The sequence below is a fragment of the Podarcis bocagei genome, assembly GCF_964188305.1.
Source record: "Podarcis bocagei genome assembly, chromosome: 2".
NCBI classification, from domain to species: Eukaryota; Metazoa; Chordata; class Lepidosauria; order Squamata; family Lacertidae; genus Podarcis; species Podarcis bocagei.
Genome location: NC_138126.1, coordinates 54,519,126 through 54,537,561, shown reverse-complemented (window position 1 = coordinate 54,537,561; position 18,436 = coordinate 54,519,126). Strand labels below are relative to the sequence as shown.

The 18,436-nt window shown below is 41.7% G+C and overlaps 1 long non-coding RNA gene across 1 annotated transcript in view; it reads left to right on the top strand.

Annotated features, from left to right (window-relative positions):
• LOC308577240 overlaps positions 1-17,798 on the top strand; it is a 57,305-nt gene extending 39,507 nt beyond the window's left edge. Inside the window, exons 2-3 of the long non-coding RNA XR_014003538.1 lie at positions 10,022-10,163; positions 17,668-17,798. This is a non-coding gene — a long non-coding RNA (uncharacterized lncRNA). The remainder of the gene's footprint in view (positions 1-10,021; positions 10,164-17,667) is intronic.
• The last annotated feature ends 638 nt before the right edge of the window (positions 17,799-18,436 follow it).

The window sequence follows — 18,436 nt, the reverse complement described above, 5'->3', positions numbered from 1 at the left end:
TCAAGAACACTGAAGCAATCTTCTCACAAAATGTGAAATTACTGCATGACTGAAATCCACTCGTTTGAATTTGTATTAGCCTTCAATATATTTTCTGTGCTCATAAAATAGGTAAAATAACTGCATTGCATACATTCTAAAAGTAATAGTTTTTGACAGGGCTGGCCCACCCATTTGCTTCACTGAGGCAGTCGCCTCAGGTAGCAAGCTGGGGACAGCTCAGGGAGCAGCAGATCAGGAAAGAGGGGCATCCTCCCCCACCTTTGCCCCTCCTCCTTTGGCTGTGAATGCAGTGCTGCAAGGAGGGCAAAGCCAGCAATGGGCAGATGCACCTAGACAGTGGAGGGAGATGGAGGAGCTGTTGGAGCAGTGTACAGGCTCAGCAAGGAAGCATGAAAAAGAATGGGGTGAGTGAGTGAGTGAGCAAGCAAGCAGGCGGATGACAGAAAGCAGCCGCCTCAGTTGCTGACCATGTGCACCATAGGCAGGAGGGAGGGCTTGGCCTGGTGAGGTGCAAGGGAGCAGACTTGAAAGGAGGGGTAGGTTGTGGGCAGGTGAATTTGTGGCAGGTGAAGGCTGAGTGTGTGTGTTTGTGTAACTCCACCCTTGGAGACTCCAAGCAGGAGGGCAGCCCCCGTGAGCATCTTGGGCACTGATAGCGACTCCTAAAAGTAGAGAGTCCCTCCTCTCCCCCTCCCCATCCTGGCAGCAGCATCCACTCCCCCTTCCATTAGCTTGATGGCAAATGCAGCTTCCTAGGAATATGGGTTGATATTCTGGGTAGAAAGCTGAAAGGCTCTATTTCTATGAAAAACACGTGCCGTCTTTCCCCCTCCCTTTACTTACTCTTCCAAAGGAAAGCAATGTGGGACATGTGGGAAGGAAGGCGGGTGCCCTTTTCTGATTTGTCTTAGGTAGCAAAATGTATTGGGCCGGACCTGGCATCTTATGCAGTGTCCAATGCACCATTTTATCTGATTTTATGGGTTCAAGTTTAGTTATTGATGCCTAAGGATGCGGACAAGATGCTTTCAGTTGTATTTTTAGGTTTTTACTGGTAGTTTGATTTATTGTTTTTGTAGGTCAGTTTTGTGGGATGTGGGTGGCGCTGTGGGTTAAACCACAGAGCCTAGGACTTGCCGATCAGAAGGTCGGCGGTTCGAATCCCCGCAACGGGGTGAGCTCCCATTGCTCGGTCCCTGCTCCTGCCAACCTAGCTGTTCGAAAGCATGTCAAAGTGCAAGTAGATAAATAGGTACCACTCCGGCGGGAAGGTAAACGGCGTTTCTGTGCGCTGTCCTGGTTCGCCAGAAGTGGCTTAGTCATGCCGGCCACATGACCTGGAAGCTGTACGCCGGCTCCCTCGGTCAATAAAGCGAGATGAGCGCCGCAACCCCAGAGTCGGCCACGACTGGACCTAATGGTCAGGGGTCCCTTTATCTTTACCTTTAAGTCAGTTTTGGCCTCTTGTGAAGAATGTGACTGATTAATAAATAGCAACAACATATCACCTCTGCCAGTACAGAACAAGCTGAACTTTCAAGGACAGGTTTCAGCTCACTGTTTCACCCCAAAGGTCAGTCCTGATGGACAAGCAGGAATACAGCAGCAGGGGGCACTGTAGTAAGACAAGGGAATCACCAGAATTGTGGGAGGCTCCTTACACAAGCAGAAATGCCTTTAGAGCAGGCATAGGCAAACTCAGCCCTCCATAAGTTTTGGGACTACAACTCCCATCATCCCTAGCTAACAGAACCAGTGGTCAGGGATGATGGGAGTTGTAGTCCCAAAACATATGGAGGGCCAAGTTTGTCTATGCCTGCTTTAGAGCCAGTACTGATTGCACAGCGCATGAAATGCCTCAAACGAATATTCATATTCTCCAGCATCCTTTGGGATCTGTGCAGTCTGACTTCAGTTCTTGGTGTTCATATACAGATTTCCCTGCCAAACCGCATCAACCACAGCAGCACAAATTCTATAAACAAATATGTAGAATCTGCAGTACACTGCAGCATTTCATACATCCATTAAAATGTTGTAGTCCCCATCATTACTACAATATTAATTTAAAATTTTATCATCCTTGATGGCGTTTAATTTCTTTACTCTATCAGTGTTTTCCAGACACATGAAGTGTCACATTGAGGCAAGATTTACATATTCATGACATGATTTGTATTCAGGATTCTTTGTTAAATGTTTATAAAAGATATTTTCCTCTTACCAATATGTAATTAACCCACACGAGTAGCCAAGAAACCTGAAAATCTGAATTCTGATGTGTGCTTTTTTTCTATTTTGAAGATGGCAGTTTGTTAGGCAAATTTCAAAAATACAAAATGACCTAAAATGTTATAAAGTATCATCCTAAGAAACTTCCATTCAAAAGCACATTGGAAGGTCCCAAACAAAGTATACAGAAGTGAAGTTGTAAACTTTATTTATTGTTTTGTCTTCTGCTTCCTATACGAAAATATATATATATTTAAGCTAAATGACTAGTTATTTTGGATTAATGTCCCAGATATGTCCAGTTCAAAGCCATATATCCCATTAACTGGGTTGTCAGGTCACAGCATGCAGAATCAAGACTCTGGACCTCAGTTTATGAAGCTAGAGGTGAGCACTGGGTCTGCCCCAACTACTCTTGAGCACCAGCTTTGGAAATATGATCCTAGTATCTTCAATCCACGGTTCCTTGTTACATCCAAAATTGGGAACTGTGATTTAATGTGGACTTACTAACCAGGAACTTAAACAACAGAGCAGTGCTACATTCACTTGGAACACTGGTTTGTGGGCAAGACTTCAGATGTCAAGCATGGTGAAAGGAGATGTGGCTGTGCATTTTGTCTAGGCCACAAAGCTGCATGACTCCTGCCTCAGCTGACATTGGGCATTACATCTTTATCGTGGAGACTACTGTTATGGAGAGGGTGTCCCAATGCTATTTAGAATTCTGGACAATTCCAATATTATGTAGGAAGACTCAGGGCTGGTCCACCCATGGGGCAAGTTGAGGCAACTGCCTCAGGTGGCAGGATTCACCAGGGCAGCAGGTCCTGGTGACAATATTTCTTCCTCTGCTTGTTCCTAATGTAGATCTTGCCACACCTTATCTTCCCCTGTGTGGAACGGGGGCATAATTTTGGGATCCACCTCAGGAGCCAAAATGTTTTGGGCCAGCCACACACACACCAGTTGTTATCCACAAGACAGCAACAGCTATGGAAGGGAGTAGATGTGCATCTTCGGGGCAGGGGTAAACACATAGATTCACCATAATTGTCTCCTCATGCAAGTAATACCTGTGAGTCTTGCCCACCTACCAGTGTTCCAAGCAAATGCTGATGCATTATTGTTCTGAGGGTATCGCCGTTCTGTCAGGCTAATGAAATCTTAAAGCTGCAACAAAGCTGTTATATATTTAAAAGTTTTTTTTAAAAAAAATTCTCATCCACCTTATATGTAAAGGTAATAGCAATCCTGAAAAGGCTTAACATTTTTCCAGCTCCTAAGGGTTGCTAAATATCCTACTGCTTCTTTTGTGGGGGACAAATGGTTCTGTAAAAGTCAAGAGGAGGGCTATTCAGCCCAGCTCAATCACATTCACCGGCAACACTATGGGATGTGTTCTGTGGCAATTCTTCTAACCTGAAACACAGAACATTGCCTGTTTGCTTTTCCTTCTATCTCCACAAGTAAAAGGAGGGACTTAATTTCTTAAAATGAAATCTGCATAGTCAAAAGGGACCCTTTTGAACATCATGACCCAAGAGCATTGTGGGACGAGTGGGGATACCTGCCACCTGAACTTGGAAGTTTTCTGTTGAGTCAAATAATGTTGTATAAATGTATAGAAAATTACTACATTTCACACACACTTTTGTAGGTAGGTATTTTGAGATGAGCTGTATTTTTATTATTATCATCAACACCACCATCAGAACTGTCATTTACTTTGATGCAAAAATTCAGTGAGGGCCGTTTTAATACACACATTACTTTCCTCAAAACAAACATGAAAAATCTGAGCAAGAGATTATGTTTGAATAAACACTGCTCCTCAAGAATAGCCAGCTGCTGAAGGGATTTTTTTTTTGTTCTTGGCTCAATGGTAATTTGGTGAAATTAAGGTAAACGAATTCATTTTGAGTAAAAACGGATGGATTCAGCGTTTCTATTGGCTGAGCTGTTGCTATAGTAACAAATTCTTAGCAGCTGAAATCTATTAGTACTGGTCTTTTTCTCTCAATCTCAGGTTAAGTAGAGAATTTGTTGACATGAAATAACTTCCAAACACTTTGCTACTAATGGGAACTATTTATCTGCCCTCTACTAATTAGTTGTTGACTGTGGCTGAAATATATTAAATAACTGGGGGAGAAAGAAAGCTCATTTTCTCTCATGAAGAGACAGAGTGCCGGTAGAATTGTGTAGTTAATAGATATTCTGAAACTGTAATCCCAAACACACATACCGTGAAGTAAGCTTTATCCAGCAAAGTGGGACTTTTTTCTGAGTAACTACCGTATTTTTCGCTCTATAACTTGCACCCGACCATAACACGCACGTAGTTTTTAGAGGAGGAAAATCCGTAGGCATGCCACCTGTAGGCATTCCATCCATAACACGCACAACCATTTCCCCTTACTTTTTAGGAGGAAAAAAGTGAGTGTTATGGTGCAAAAAATACGGTATGCACAGGGTTGTGCTGAATCCTGGATTTTGAAAACGTGAGATGGAAGTCAAGATGGACCCCCAGGGATCTGTTGCCTTGTTGTTTATACAATATCCTGCAGCTGAGGATCAGGTCACATCTTGCTTTGTATCACTGCAGGTACTGCTTGAACATGTACAACTGCTGGCATAGACCTTTCTGTTTTTTAATGGGAAGCAGCTAACCTGGGACAGATCAGCTGTCAGCACTTTATGTTTAACAAGTAACACTTTTCCTAAATATCAGCTGCTGTTTATGATGTATGTTAAATAACTGGATGGGCCAGTTTATCAAGAAAGTATCGACTTTCTCCCTGACCGCCTAATGTCCTCCAGATGTTGTTCACTCCAACTCCCATCATCCCTGACCACTGGCAGGCTGACTGAGGTTGAAGTCCAAAGACACCTGGAAGGTGCTATATTGCCTATGTCGGCTCTAAATAGCCTGATGTTCCTCCTTGGGGAGCCAAACTGTCTTCCCACCCTACCCCATCTCATAACAACGTGACAGTGGATAGCCATAGAGAACTGTGGCTTCCCAGCATGTACTGAGTTTACACCCTTCTATCACTCCAGCTTGTTTTCTTCTGCCCAGAAATAATCTGGATATTGCTAATCTTATACACACACTAAATTCCGTTGAACTTAGTTGGATTTGCCTTCAAGTAAATTGTACAGGATTGCACTATTTTCACTAAAACGGCCTTCTAATTAAGCCAACACTATCAGAACGTTACCTCTCATATTGCTAGAGACACAGGAAGAGTGTGGAATAAGAACACTCAAGATAAATTTGTAATTCAAGGTTAGCTTTAGAGAGAGTAATTGAATGCAGAAAAGACAGTAAGAGCTGTTCAACAGTGGAACGGACTGTCCCAGAAGGTGGTGGACTCTCCTTCTTTGGAGGTTTTTAAACAGAGGTTGGATGGCTATCTGCCAGGAACACTTCAGCTGTGATTCCTGTGTTGCAAGGGATTGGAATGGATGATCTTTGGGATCCCTTCCAACTCTACGATTCTATATAAAACCCACAAATCAACCACGTGAGACAATTGTACACATGTGCCTTTCATTATGTGTGAGCCCACAGGGGAAAACTCTTGCAACTGCACACTGTGCATGAACTGGGCATACATGCAGAGAAACACATGTCCTTCCAGTTGCCATACATGTTTTAGTGTTCCTGTGAACTGTAACTAGCGAAGCATTCCATGGCAACAGCCTTTGTGATGAACTTCTTCCAAGCCTACTGCTTGCCATTCTAGGATCACGTAACATGACTTAATGGGGAGGATGGCTCATAATAGGAGCCATTCTTATCATAGGGAAAGCAAGATGTGACCTCATTCTCCAATGAATACTATTGGATTCAGTCAAGAACTGGAGTGTTCCATGGTTTTCCTTAAGCAGACACAATAACTGTGACCCTGCCAACCACAAAAAGAAAAGAAGTGGTGCCTTGTCACCATAATTCCCCCCAGAACAGCTCTGCTGATAGTGCATACAAATAAGGCAGGGGCTTTCTGTCTCTTTTGACCAACTGGCTAATGCTCTAAACAGTTCAGTGTTCCTTGAAATTCAAGACGTGAGTCTTCCCACCCCATAGTATCACACAACGCTTCTAGTATGATAGGAAATGTGCTCTGCTTTCACAAGCTAGTTAGCGTTACAGGACACAATATGGCACTGAAAAGCTGTTTATTTGGTCAGCTTCCAAGCCATGGCAGCTGCAGCTGGCGATTAGCTTTGTGTGGTGTCAGTTGCATTTTTATCCAGTGTGACTGCACACTGTTTGTTTTCTTTTGAAGACATTTGTCCTTGTTGCTAGCACAGCTGCAGATGGGGGCTCTTTGGATCAGCATTCGCAGAATGCTTTCTGTGGAAGGTGGGGGAGGGGGACATGACCGACCCCCCAGAAATAGACCATCTCCATGATTTTTTACTTGGAAAACAATTTTGTAATAAGCTCCCTACCACCACAATTTTAAGCAGTGTGTGTGTGTGTCTATAGGGAACCACGTGGCTGCCAATTTGCACTCATGTTTCTGGAAACTGGGTGGATGACAGGAACATATTATTTGGCAACAGGCTCTGGTCAAACTGATTATGCAGGTTTACTCACAGATGCATTCATGGAATACACAAGAATGCAATTTGTGCTTAAGTATCATAGCCAGTACAAGAAGGCTAAGGCTTCTGCCTTTCCAGCTTGTTTCTGCAGCTACGCTGTTCATAGCAGCTTGCTGCACAGGTGTTAAACAGGTGATTCATGGCATGGAGATACATGTCATCACCTGGTAATTGCTGCTGTTCAATGCATGGTTACAGAGGCCTGTTGAAAAGTTGGCAGCTGTATCGGAGTAGGAAAGGAGGCAATAAAATGCTGTCTTCAATTACACGTTGGCAAAGATTCTGCACTCAATGTAATGGATCGAGGAGTGCAATTTGGCCCAGCATCTGATATCAGTTTCCAGTTGGCTGAATCTAATGGCTCCAGGAAAGCCTCAGAGACTGTAACAGAATCAGAGCGTTCACTTTTACTACCTGTACAGAGAATATAGGCATCCCAAGGATGACCACTTTTCGCAAGAGACCAAGCTTTTGCCCCTTTAGGAACTTCAAAGCAGGGCAACACTTAGTGGATGCAACTTTCCCCATTGTTGCAACCCAGGGATTAAAGAAGCTGAGCCTTTACCCTGCCCAAAAGCTCTTATACATTAAAAGAAACCATTGCCTCATATAGAATGTGAACATCCTACTCTGGGCTTTCTCTTACTCTGACCTGAATGCCATGTTAGCTAGGGTGTTTTCATGGGTTCGTTGTCTATTGGAACAAAGCTAACAGCAGGCATTCATAGCGGCAGTCCATATCTTCCTGTCTACAGCTCAAGGAAGCTTTGTGCAAATTAATGTACACCAGCCTTCCCCAACCTGGTGCCCTCCAGATGTTTTAGAATAGAACGCCCATCAGCTGCAGCAAGTATGGCTGGGATAGTGGAAATTGTAGCCCAAAACATTTGGAAGACACCCTGTTGGGAAACACTGTTGTTGTTTGCTTCCATCTGTCTTACGAGACAATGCAGTGTGCCTTTGGGAGTGAAATCAAGCAGCTGGAGAATTGTAGCATCTGCTTTGGCTGCAGAGACCAGTAACTCATAACTGTTGCCTCCTTCACTGTTTTTGCTGTTTTAGCAGCACCAAAGTGACCTCTCTGGGGTGCAAGCCTGGGCAGTGCATATGGAGGTCCTGGGCTGCCTAGATGACATGACCCCAGCTTTTGGCCTTGCTGGTGTGGTCCAAAGGAAAGCAGAGAAAACATCTGGTACCAGTTTGGCTGCAGGAGTTGCCAGAAGGAGGCATACAAGACACCATCCAACTGTCTTAGAGACTCCACTCCCGATTTGTGTGAGGTTTACTCCCTAGCCTTTTCTCCTCCTGAAGATGTCCCAAAGGGCAGCTGGTACAGATTCTTCCTCAGGGTTTACTCCTGAAGCCTTTCTCACAAATGAGTATAGCCACAAGGCAGCGAAAGTTTAGGACCAGATTTTTTCTTCCCCTGGATGGGTTACTTTTCCAGGTTGACAAGTCCATTTGTTGTACACTAGCCATAATTAGTAATGGAAAACCAGTATTTTCTACCCATAACATGAGCATATGGAAGTTGTGTAGGGTATTGAAGGGTCTGTATTGTGGAAAGCATGAGGTGGAATCCAGTTTGTGTCATTGAACTCATGGAAGGTCTTTTAATTCTGTGGTTACCTCTCCTCTTATTCTGATATTGGAGATATTCACTGGGTCAAGTTATGGAATTTCTTCAGAAGGTGCATCTGACACCTTCATTACGTAGTTCTTGTGTATGATGAATACACACCTCTTTGCCCTGGCAGTTGACACTGCAGACATACCGTTTTAAGACCCACCTAATAATAATAATAATAATAATGTTGAATAATGTCTATGACTTCTTCAAACCACCATTGAGAAAGCTTGGCAGACAAGCCATGATTTCTTGCATTAAGAAAAATACAATTCTAACACCTTAGTATCCAAACAGAAAACACCCCACTTATTCTCCAAGCATAAAACATAGGTATGGAGAAGGGGGCAGTGGAATCATGCTGCTGGCTTTGCCCCCATACCCTGCATGGCAGTGGCCATGCCCCCTTGATGCCCATGCATTGGCACTAGCATCTGCAGAAAGCCTAGCCCAAAAGAGGTATGGTTTTGTTTTGGTTTTGGCAAAATGAGCTTCAGGGAAGACAAATTGCCGTTTGGGGTTGTTGAAGTGCTTAGCGGGGGCGTTGGAAGTCTTAGGAGAATAATGGTTTCAGGATATTAAAGTGGGGAGAGAGAGAGAGAGAGAGATGAGAATAGAAATTACAGTTGAGCATGCTGCTTATATACCACCAGCTTATAATTCTTTTGATATCAGCATCTGTCCAATTTAACAAGTGTTTTGCAAGGTCAGAATATAATCAAAGCTATTTCATGATAACTTCCTTAAAGGAAATTGTGATAATCTTTTTAATACTCATATCATAGTCTCTTCTGTCACCAGTATGTTGATAATCTCCCATGTGGAAAAGCCATTTAATAATAAGTCTTCATTTCTCTCTTTTTTTAAAAAAAAAGTCAAAGAAAATTGGTGTAGGTGGCAGCAATCATAAACAAACACACTTACTAAAGTATGAGCCACAGTGAGCACAGTAACCAAGCATGCATAAGAAATCACTGCACATATGTCTCATATGATGGTCAATGAATCATTATTAATTTTACAGATTAATTAAATACCAAGAACGACATAACTGAAAAAATGGGATCAAATAATTCATCAAAAAGGGTGTTACAGAGAGACAGACTCGAGTGGGGTTTCCACCCTAGATATGAAACAGAGACTGAGATTTGTGTGTGCTACTGACAGAATGTAATCTAAGATAAAGTTTAATTGGGCCATAAATCTCTTGCTGGAAGGAAAAGAATTGGGGGGCTGTGATAAGAACACTGAAGATTCTGGGAGTTGGAAAGGAGTATTAAAATCATCAGCGCCTTCGAAAACTGCCCAGCTTTTCCTAGGCTGAGGGGAAAATTGTGAAGATCTGCAATGTCCACAGTAACTATGGCATGCGTCATGATTGCCAGAGCCACATTCTCTAGAAATGAGTGCATCAGTTTAAGCTGGGCAAAAGAACTCCTGGTCACACGAGCTACCTGAGCATTCAAAAGTAAAGCTGGAGTACAACTATACTTACTGGCTAGGAGCACTTCTGACTCAAACCTCATCTTCGTTTGGCTCTAGGTGGGACCTCAGGCACTGAGTCAAAAACTTGCCTCCCTGGAATGCAGTGGACAAGAGAACTGGAACTTGGTGTTGTCCGAGCAGCAGTTTCATGTAGATGTTAAAGGAGCATGGGTAGCAGAGTCGATGTGGTACATCATAGGTAAATGGGCAAAGTGTAAAACTGGAATCCCTTAGCGTTATCTTCTGAAACCTTCCAGGAAGGACATGAACCACCATAAAATGGCACCTCCCATACCAATCAGGCAGTCCATAAAAATGCTATGGGCAATGGAATGCAAGACTAAGAGGGTTGGGACATGTAGAACCAAGACTGTCTCTGTTCCATAAAAACAGTTCAAAATGAGCCCAGAAACCTTATGAATCTGCCTCTGAGCTTCTTCCTTCTACCTAGCTTCAGAAATCAGCTCTTTTTGGTTTGTTAATTTTCTAACCTGCTCTAACCCATATGCATCCTATGTTGGGGGGAGGGGAGCAGAACAGAGTGATCTGCAACACAACTGGTCAGTTAGTTAAGTATTTATATTTATTTACTTGACTGGGGGAGGCAGCTATGCCCACGTTCTATGGCTGAACCTTTTACAGGAGGTTTCTGGAAATACTGCAAAATACTGATGGGAGATTAGAATAAAATTCATAAGGTATAGAAAGAAATAAAAACAGTTAATGTATCTTAGCACGCTTCCAGTAATATTTGTTTGTAGACTGGCTAACATCTATCATGTTCAGCAGTTCCCTGTTTACAGTCCATTTTGCTCATAAACTATATTAAGGAACACCTAGCTATGGCTAATTTAGGGCTCAGTTTAGGTGCTTAGCGCAAGATATAAGCACATGCTTATCCAGGATTCAAGAAATAGCAGCTTAGGGAGATATTACTTTAGCTATGTGCAGTTGTTGCTCAGATCTGTTTGACAGTTCTCTCTATTCCACTACTCTAAGGACCTATTTGCAGTAAGAGACTGCAATCAAACCACTTACTTCAGAGCACTGCCATTAAATCCCATGGGTCTCTTGTGATCTGAATGATACCTAGAGCATAAATATATTGTGTACATCTGCCCAACTATCCAATTTAAAGACACACAAGAATGGGACTCTTTGGAAAAAAAATCATTGTTTCCACTTCCTTTGTTTGTATATCACTCTGTGGAATGTTTGTGAAGCCCTTTGGGTTTTCACATCCCTGCCCAAAATAAAATGTCTTCTCATGTCTCTGCAGGTTCCTATTGACATGAATTGAACATGGTCTTAACTGTTTGTTTGCTGCACTCTAAATTAAGCTGAAGCATACCACCAAAATATTTTTCACTTCAGTATATTCTAAATGCTCCGAGGAAAGATCAGTTACCAGTGAGGTTTCTTTCCCTGGGCATGAGGGGAGAATTTCAGCACAGTGTGTGTGAAATTAGAAAGGCGAGTCCTATTACTGTTAATGGAAAATTTACTCTGCAATGTTCTTTCATGGAAGGCTGCAATTTTGTTCTGTCCATTTGAATTTTCCTTTGCATAAATTCCTTGCTCTGGTGTTAAGCATTCCAAGTGCTTTGTTAACGCATCCTATGCTGGCAACCAGAGTTGAATTGAATTTGCACTGACATATGTTAGCTATGTCACAGGGTTTGGTGTAGATTTTTTCCTGTCTTCCTATTACACAATGCCTTCCTTATATTTTCAGGGAATGAAGTGATGTTTATTCAAGCAATTATCATCCTTTCTAAAATGGGAACCTCCTCAAATTTGCATTTTTTAAAATTCAATTTTATGTTATTTCTCTGTCAGCAGATTGCCAATGCACACCTGTATCCTGTTATATAGCCTTCCCATTTCCATCCTCAGCTTTACAAGATAAATAGGTGCCCTAAATGGAATCCAGTCCAAATCTGCTATCTTTTGGTTTTGACCCTGTCCATTCATGTTACATGACAGTCCACCACCTATTTATGTGTCTTCTCGAAATTACCCTGCATTGCCTGTCCCTATCCAAATTCCTTATATTAACCAGCAATCTACTGTATATGGAGATTAACTAGCACATTTAGCCTAGTTTCCAGTCCATTTGGTTACCTTCTAACTAAATGTGATTGGTCAATGGATCAGTTAATTATTTCAGATTATGAATTTTAAGTAGAGATTTCCCATATAACGAAGTGACTGACTGCAATTTCTGTAAGCATCCTTTGTGCATCTCTTGATTCTTGGAATGGGCTGAATGGGTTTTTTACCTACGCACAACTAACCTATGCTAATTAGCAAAGATAAACATCCTCATTAAATATTCCCCCAAAATAATCTGCATTCAAATTTGCTAATTTGTAATTAGTTAATTGGTGAATCAGCTAAAAGCAGTTAAGAGCAAGATGATTAGCTGGCTTAATAGCACAATGTTATGCATGTTTACTCAAAAGCAAGTACCAGTGAATTCAATGGAACTTATTCCCAAGTAAATGTGCATAAGTATTTTATGTATTTTGTTCATACTTTGGGCACTGGTGGGAAAGAAGCAGCAGAAGACTATCCCTTACATTGGTGCTTTTGAAGCAATAACCTAGTATAGGGTCATTTATTTTCAATATCTTTAGTTTTTCCTAGCATAAGAAAGAAACCGCAAAGTATTTTGACAGCGCTGGTCTTCACTTTAAATGGCTAAAAGTTTAAGATAATATCACATCACTGGCCCTATGTTGTTTAGGCTTGTTAATGCTTCCATGTTATTTATGCAACATACGTTCTCTACATATCTCTCTCTCTCTCTCTCTCTCTCTCTCTCTCTCTCTCTCTCTCTCTCTGTGTGTGTGTGTGTGTGTGAGTGTGTGTGTATTTCTGGAAACACTGAGATTGCTGGATGAAATAATGTTTTTAACCCTACCTGTTTTTAGACATTTTTAACTGTAATAGGATGTTCTCTCTCTCTCTCTCTCTCTCTCTCTCTCTCTCTCTCACAGAGAGAGAGAGAGAGAGAGAGAGAGAGAGAGAGAGATGTTGATGTGTTTTCTGCCCTGGGCTCCTTTGGAAGTAGGACAGGATATAAACTCAATAAACACAATATATGCATCCCCCAAGCCTCTGTGCTTTTATTTATCCTTACAGTCATCACACAAGGCAGAGAAGTCTCTGTTAGGAGCCGGATGTGAAAGGCTTGGATTGAATGGTTTTGTTTAAGGCTCAACAGGAGCGTGCAGCATTCTAAGGAACTTAGCAGTTGTATGGCCATGCACAAAGCTAGCATTTATTTCATTGTCACCACTCACAAGCACAGGAAGCGGCTTTATACTCAGTCAGGCCATTGGTCCATCTAGCTCAGCTCGGTCTACACTGATTGTCAGTGGCAGGCCCATGCAGAGGGAGGAGCAGCAGCAGCTGGGTACACTTGCCCTGGAAGGGCAAAGCCGGCTAGGGGTCCCTGCCAGGGACTGGTTGCTTTGGTTTTTTTTTTTTGTTTTTGTTTCTTTGAGTTTGTAACTTTATTCCAATAAAACTCATGCCCCTGGCCTCAGACAAGCTCTGCATGGGCCTGGTCAGTGGTCCAGGTTTTCAGATGGGAGCCTTTCCCAATCCTTCCTGGAGATGTCAGGATTGAACCTTGATATTTTGAATGAGAAGCAGGTGCTCTGGCATCAAGCTATGAATCTACTCTTGTTCCAGCAAGTACTGCTCTCTAGCCCATTCACACAAATCCAAGAAACAACTGTATATTTGGGCAATAGTTTTATGTCCATTGATAACGTTCCTTAATCTTGGCGAATCAATCAGGCTGTGTAGTTAATTTGGGTCTGCATACCACCCTCTGCCTTTCTGAAAGAGCAACATGTTAGGCTGCTAACCTAAATATTAAGTAATGATTAGACGTGTGAAAGCCAGTCAGAAAGTTTGTCATACATCTCATAGAACACTTAAGGAAATCAAGTGCAGTGTAGCTTGTATATACTAAGGGGAAATAAGGCTGGTGGATGGAAGATCATCAAAAGACACTAAGCAAGATCAAGACTTAACTTTACTTAAATTTATTTCCAATGCATATTACAGGGACAAAATGCCAGCTGTCACAAAGGGATTCCCACTTGCTTTTTTTAGACAGGCTCAGCACATCTTTGCAGCCTCTAGTCACACAGGAGGCATGACAATTCTCTCCATTGGCACTTCAAAATGAAGACACTCAAAGTCTCAGAGCTGTCTTTCCCATGTTTTCCTGCTTTATATCTCATACCTAGTCCACCCATTTAGTCTAGACCAATATAGAAAACTGAAACAGATTTCGTATCCTGCTAGGCTGCTAACCCAGTGGTTGCAGATAGACACACCATTACTCACACACACCATTACTCACACACCATTGACTGGGGGAGCCAAACATGGCAGCAGGAAAATATAGAGCCAAGGCGGGGGGGGGGGGCACATGCCAGGCTACACAACTTAGGATTTCACTTTTCCTTCTTTTTCCTTCATAAGAAGTCTGACTGCCTCTCCGCTCAGAGGACTCAGGATCAAATTGAATGTGGTATCATTGGCTCAATTAGCAACTGTGTAATTGGCTTTTTAAAAGTAAATTATAGGTGCCAGGGCCCCAGTCTGGATCAGGCAGCTGGAATGGGAGGGGGTCTTAACTGTTCGCTGCTCCTGTGTTTCCAATCTGGATCGTATTTGCATGACAAAGGGGGGGGGTTCTATTTGCTGCAAAGGTTTTTTTGTTTGTTTGTTTTAAAATGCAAGGCAGAGGGCAGTTCTGACAGCAGAGAGCAAACTTTCTTATTTTTAAAAAATCCACTGTCTTACGTCCACATAAACACCTGGGTCTCAGTCTGGATTGGTAGGTGGGGGCAGTGGTAGAGGTTTTCAGCTTCCCTTTTAAAAGCCATTCATGCAGTTGCTAATTGTGCGAATGGCATAACATCTAGTTTGGCCTACAGATTCACAAAAGAATAGTGGAAGTATGCCTTTGGGACACAGCAATAGCATAGGAAACTGTCCTATATCTATCGCAACATTGTCTTACACTGGCAGGACTCCTGGAGGAGTCACTCTTTTGCAGCCCCACTTGAAGATGCTAGGGATTGGACCTTAGACCTTTTGCATGCAAGGAGGTGCTCTACCAAGCAAGCGACAGTCTTTCCCCAAATGGACAATGTTGCGCTGATGAAGAGACTAGAATACTAATGTACTTTTGGAAGGTTGTGGAATGACCTTCTGATTAGCTGTGTGACATACTGAATCAAAAGCTGGTGATCAGCTGCTTGGACTGGAGGAACAGGAGAAGAGGATGATACAGAACAAGAGCCAAAGAAGGAAATGCCATCAGACTGCATTCAGAAGCAAAATGCTAAGTCAGTGTTAGGGCTATTGAGCAGTGCTGAGAACAGATGCAAAATGCAATCATCTTCTCCTTGAAAACAACAGGGAATATGAATCCCAGTTCTGTGCAAAGAATGCGATAAGCCTTTGCCACATGATCGCCTTTTTCCTTTGGGAGGTAGCACATTTTACATAACTCCTACAATTTTTTTTACTTTCTAATGCAAGCCGTTGTTTACATAGGCTGATCCTGTGATTAGCATTTCATCTCTTCCCATGTTTACAAACTTTTAGCATCCATACAGATAAAATACTACGTTGTTGGTTTTTTAAAAAACCCACTCCTAACAAACCTGATTCTGACTTCATAACTGAAATACTTTGCATTTGCCTTTGTTTGAATGAGATTTTGCTTAGTGTGTCGATTATCAAGCCATTGTCAACTTTAATCCTCTATAGAATCCTCTGTACAATTGTCTCTGCTTTGTGTCATCTAAAAATCCTAGGAATATAAAATGAAGAAATGCGAGCAGTTGAAAAATGCTGGACCAATAGTGCTACGGAATGCTACTTGTTTCTAGGACACTGTCACAAATTGCAAGCTGTACAATGTCCCCAAATTTTAGCCAGTTATCACTTCCCATTTTCCTCCTGGACATGAAAGGACACCTGGAACAATAAACTGTATTGGGGGGGGGGCAGGCGTAAATAGGTTGGCACAAACCATATGTTGTTTGGGGACCAAGGTTTCTGAATTGTTTTGTCAATCACACTTCATGTGATGCCACAGAAACAAACAAACAAAAATTTATGGGGTCCAAAATCACCCCCCAGCATACACTGCAAATATCACTGGGGTACTACAGACATCCCAAAAACCATTAATGTAATTTTTAATATTGAGAATGGATTAGGATTAACCGGATTTACCCAATCGGACACCCTCTAGATGCTATTGGACTACAGCTCCCATTAGCCCTAGCTAGCCCTAGCCCTGATGGTTAGGGATGATGGGAGTTGTAGTCAAACAACATTTGGGAGAAACTAGGCTGAGCAAAGGTTAGCAAAAATTAGCTTTTTATAGGAAAAGAGTAATGAACAAGAGGGAATAAGAGGTTATACAATGATGCCAGGTGGGCTGGAGGGAGGAAAGAAGGTGCTGCCTTCTGCTTCATATTTTCCTTTTATTGTTGTACCCATGAGAGCAGTTTGCATTATTACTGAATTTGCTAAAGCACTTTGTGACCTTTCGAGATGAAAGGTGTAATTTAACTGAAAGCGAAATTCTATTTATCAGTGCTTTACTATCGTAATGAATGTACAGATTCGGGCTTTGTGCTTAAAAGGGGCTGTCTGCTAGACAAGCAACATTTCTGGAGAACAACACCTAGCATAATATAGATTGCTTTGTTAAGAGAATGGCTGTGGACTAGTATTGTTCAGTGGGGACTATAGTTGAGAATCACTAATGTCTTTCTTCCAGCAAAGAGCTATTATTTGGGAATGTTTTTCACATTATGGCTATGACACACATAACAGGCATTTGCATGTGTTCGCTCCTTCAGAAGGGTCATATCTGGGGTTCATGGCTCTGAATATCAGTTTCAGGGAATCACAAGTGGGGAGAGTGCTGCTTCACTCAGATACCATGGGCATCTGGTTGGTACTGTGGGACCAGGATGCGGGACCGTGATGGCCCTTTGGCCTGATCCAGCAAGGCTCTTCCAATGTTCCTATATAAGAATTTACTGCACCTTCCTTCCTTCCAATGCAGAGAGCATTTCCATTCCTGATTATATGAACGCACATGCATATTATATATTATGCATTTGGTTGTATCCTGTATTTGCGTTTTCCAGATCCTGCTTTCAAATGGATGAAAAATTAACCAAGTTGACAAATATGATCCAGGGTGAAACAGGGATGAGTTGTTCATATTCTGTGATTCTGACAAAGAGTTCAAGGACCCCATATTTTTTCAAAACTCCAGAATTTTCTAGTCCTGATTGTGGCAAGGATGGTGTGGGTATCTTTTCACATGTGTAATGCGTTACTTTAAGAGTTTGTGGAGGGCCTAAGACTTCCATTAATATTAGTGTGTAACAGCACCTAATAGCTCCTATAAAATAGTTGTAACTTGTCCCGGAGAAAGGCCGGTAAAATTTTTAACGATTAGAATAGTAATACATCAAATAGAATTTTGAGAACTATGCATAGTATTCCAAATATGCTCATCCCATAAGTTGTATTATGTTATGTATATAATATATATTATATGTATTATGCACTATATTGGCAATTTTTATTTTTAGTCACTTTTCTAATTACCCCCAAAATTGAATCTACTTTATTCACAGCTGCTGCAGCATTTTCTGAGAGCTATCCAGTACAAGCACCAGACGTCTTTCCTGGATAGCCACTACCAGTTCAGATGTTATAAGCATGCCTCTATTTATTGTCTTGTCTGCTCCCATTTTATTAATGTACAGTAATATATTCTTGCTGCCCACCACGAGATCAGTTTGATATAGAATGGGTTGTAAATATCGAAATAAAATAAGAAAAAAAGCAATCCGTACTTGTAAAGTTAGGTAATTGTCTCAATATAGCAAGAGAAGTATGATTCAGAATATGGACCAAAGACTACAACCTTCACTTTGTAGCATTCAAGTTCTGGACTCTTCAAACATCCTTTTATCTATGCAGTTGACAACATACACAGCTTCACAAATCAAAGATGTCACAGACGCTACAAGAAATATCATCCAAATCACTTTCAAATAAGCTTGTATCAAGCAGTCAGGATGTCAGTTTAGTATCTGACCTAGAAGATGACACCTTCAGGATCATGCAAGAATTAGTAAGATGCCTAGACGATTTCTGTATTACCTACAGAAAATAAGTGAACACTTCTTGGCAGGAGGGTTTTTTTGTTTTGTTTTTTAAATCTTTCTCAGGGATGTTTTGTTCCAAATGGAGCAAGGTTCACCACTCAAATTAAAATGTAGAATATAGGACAGAATGGTAATTTAGGGAAAGAAAAGAGCTAGAAAAAACAATGCAGGAGATAGCAGAGTCGAAATGTGGTTTCCATGACAACAAATCCACAAGAAGTCTTTATATTCA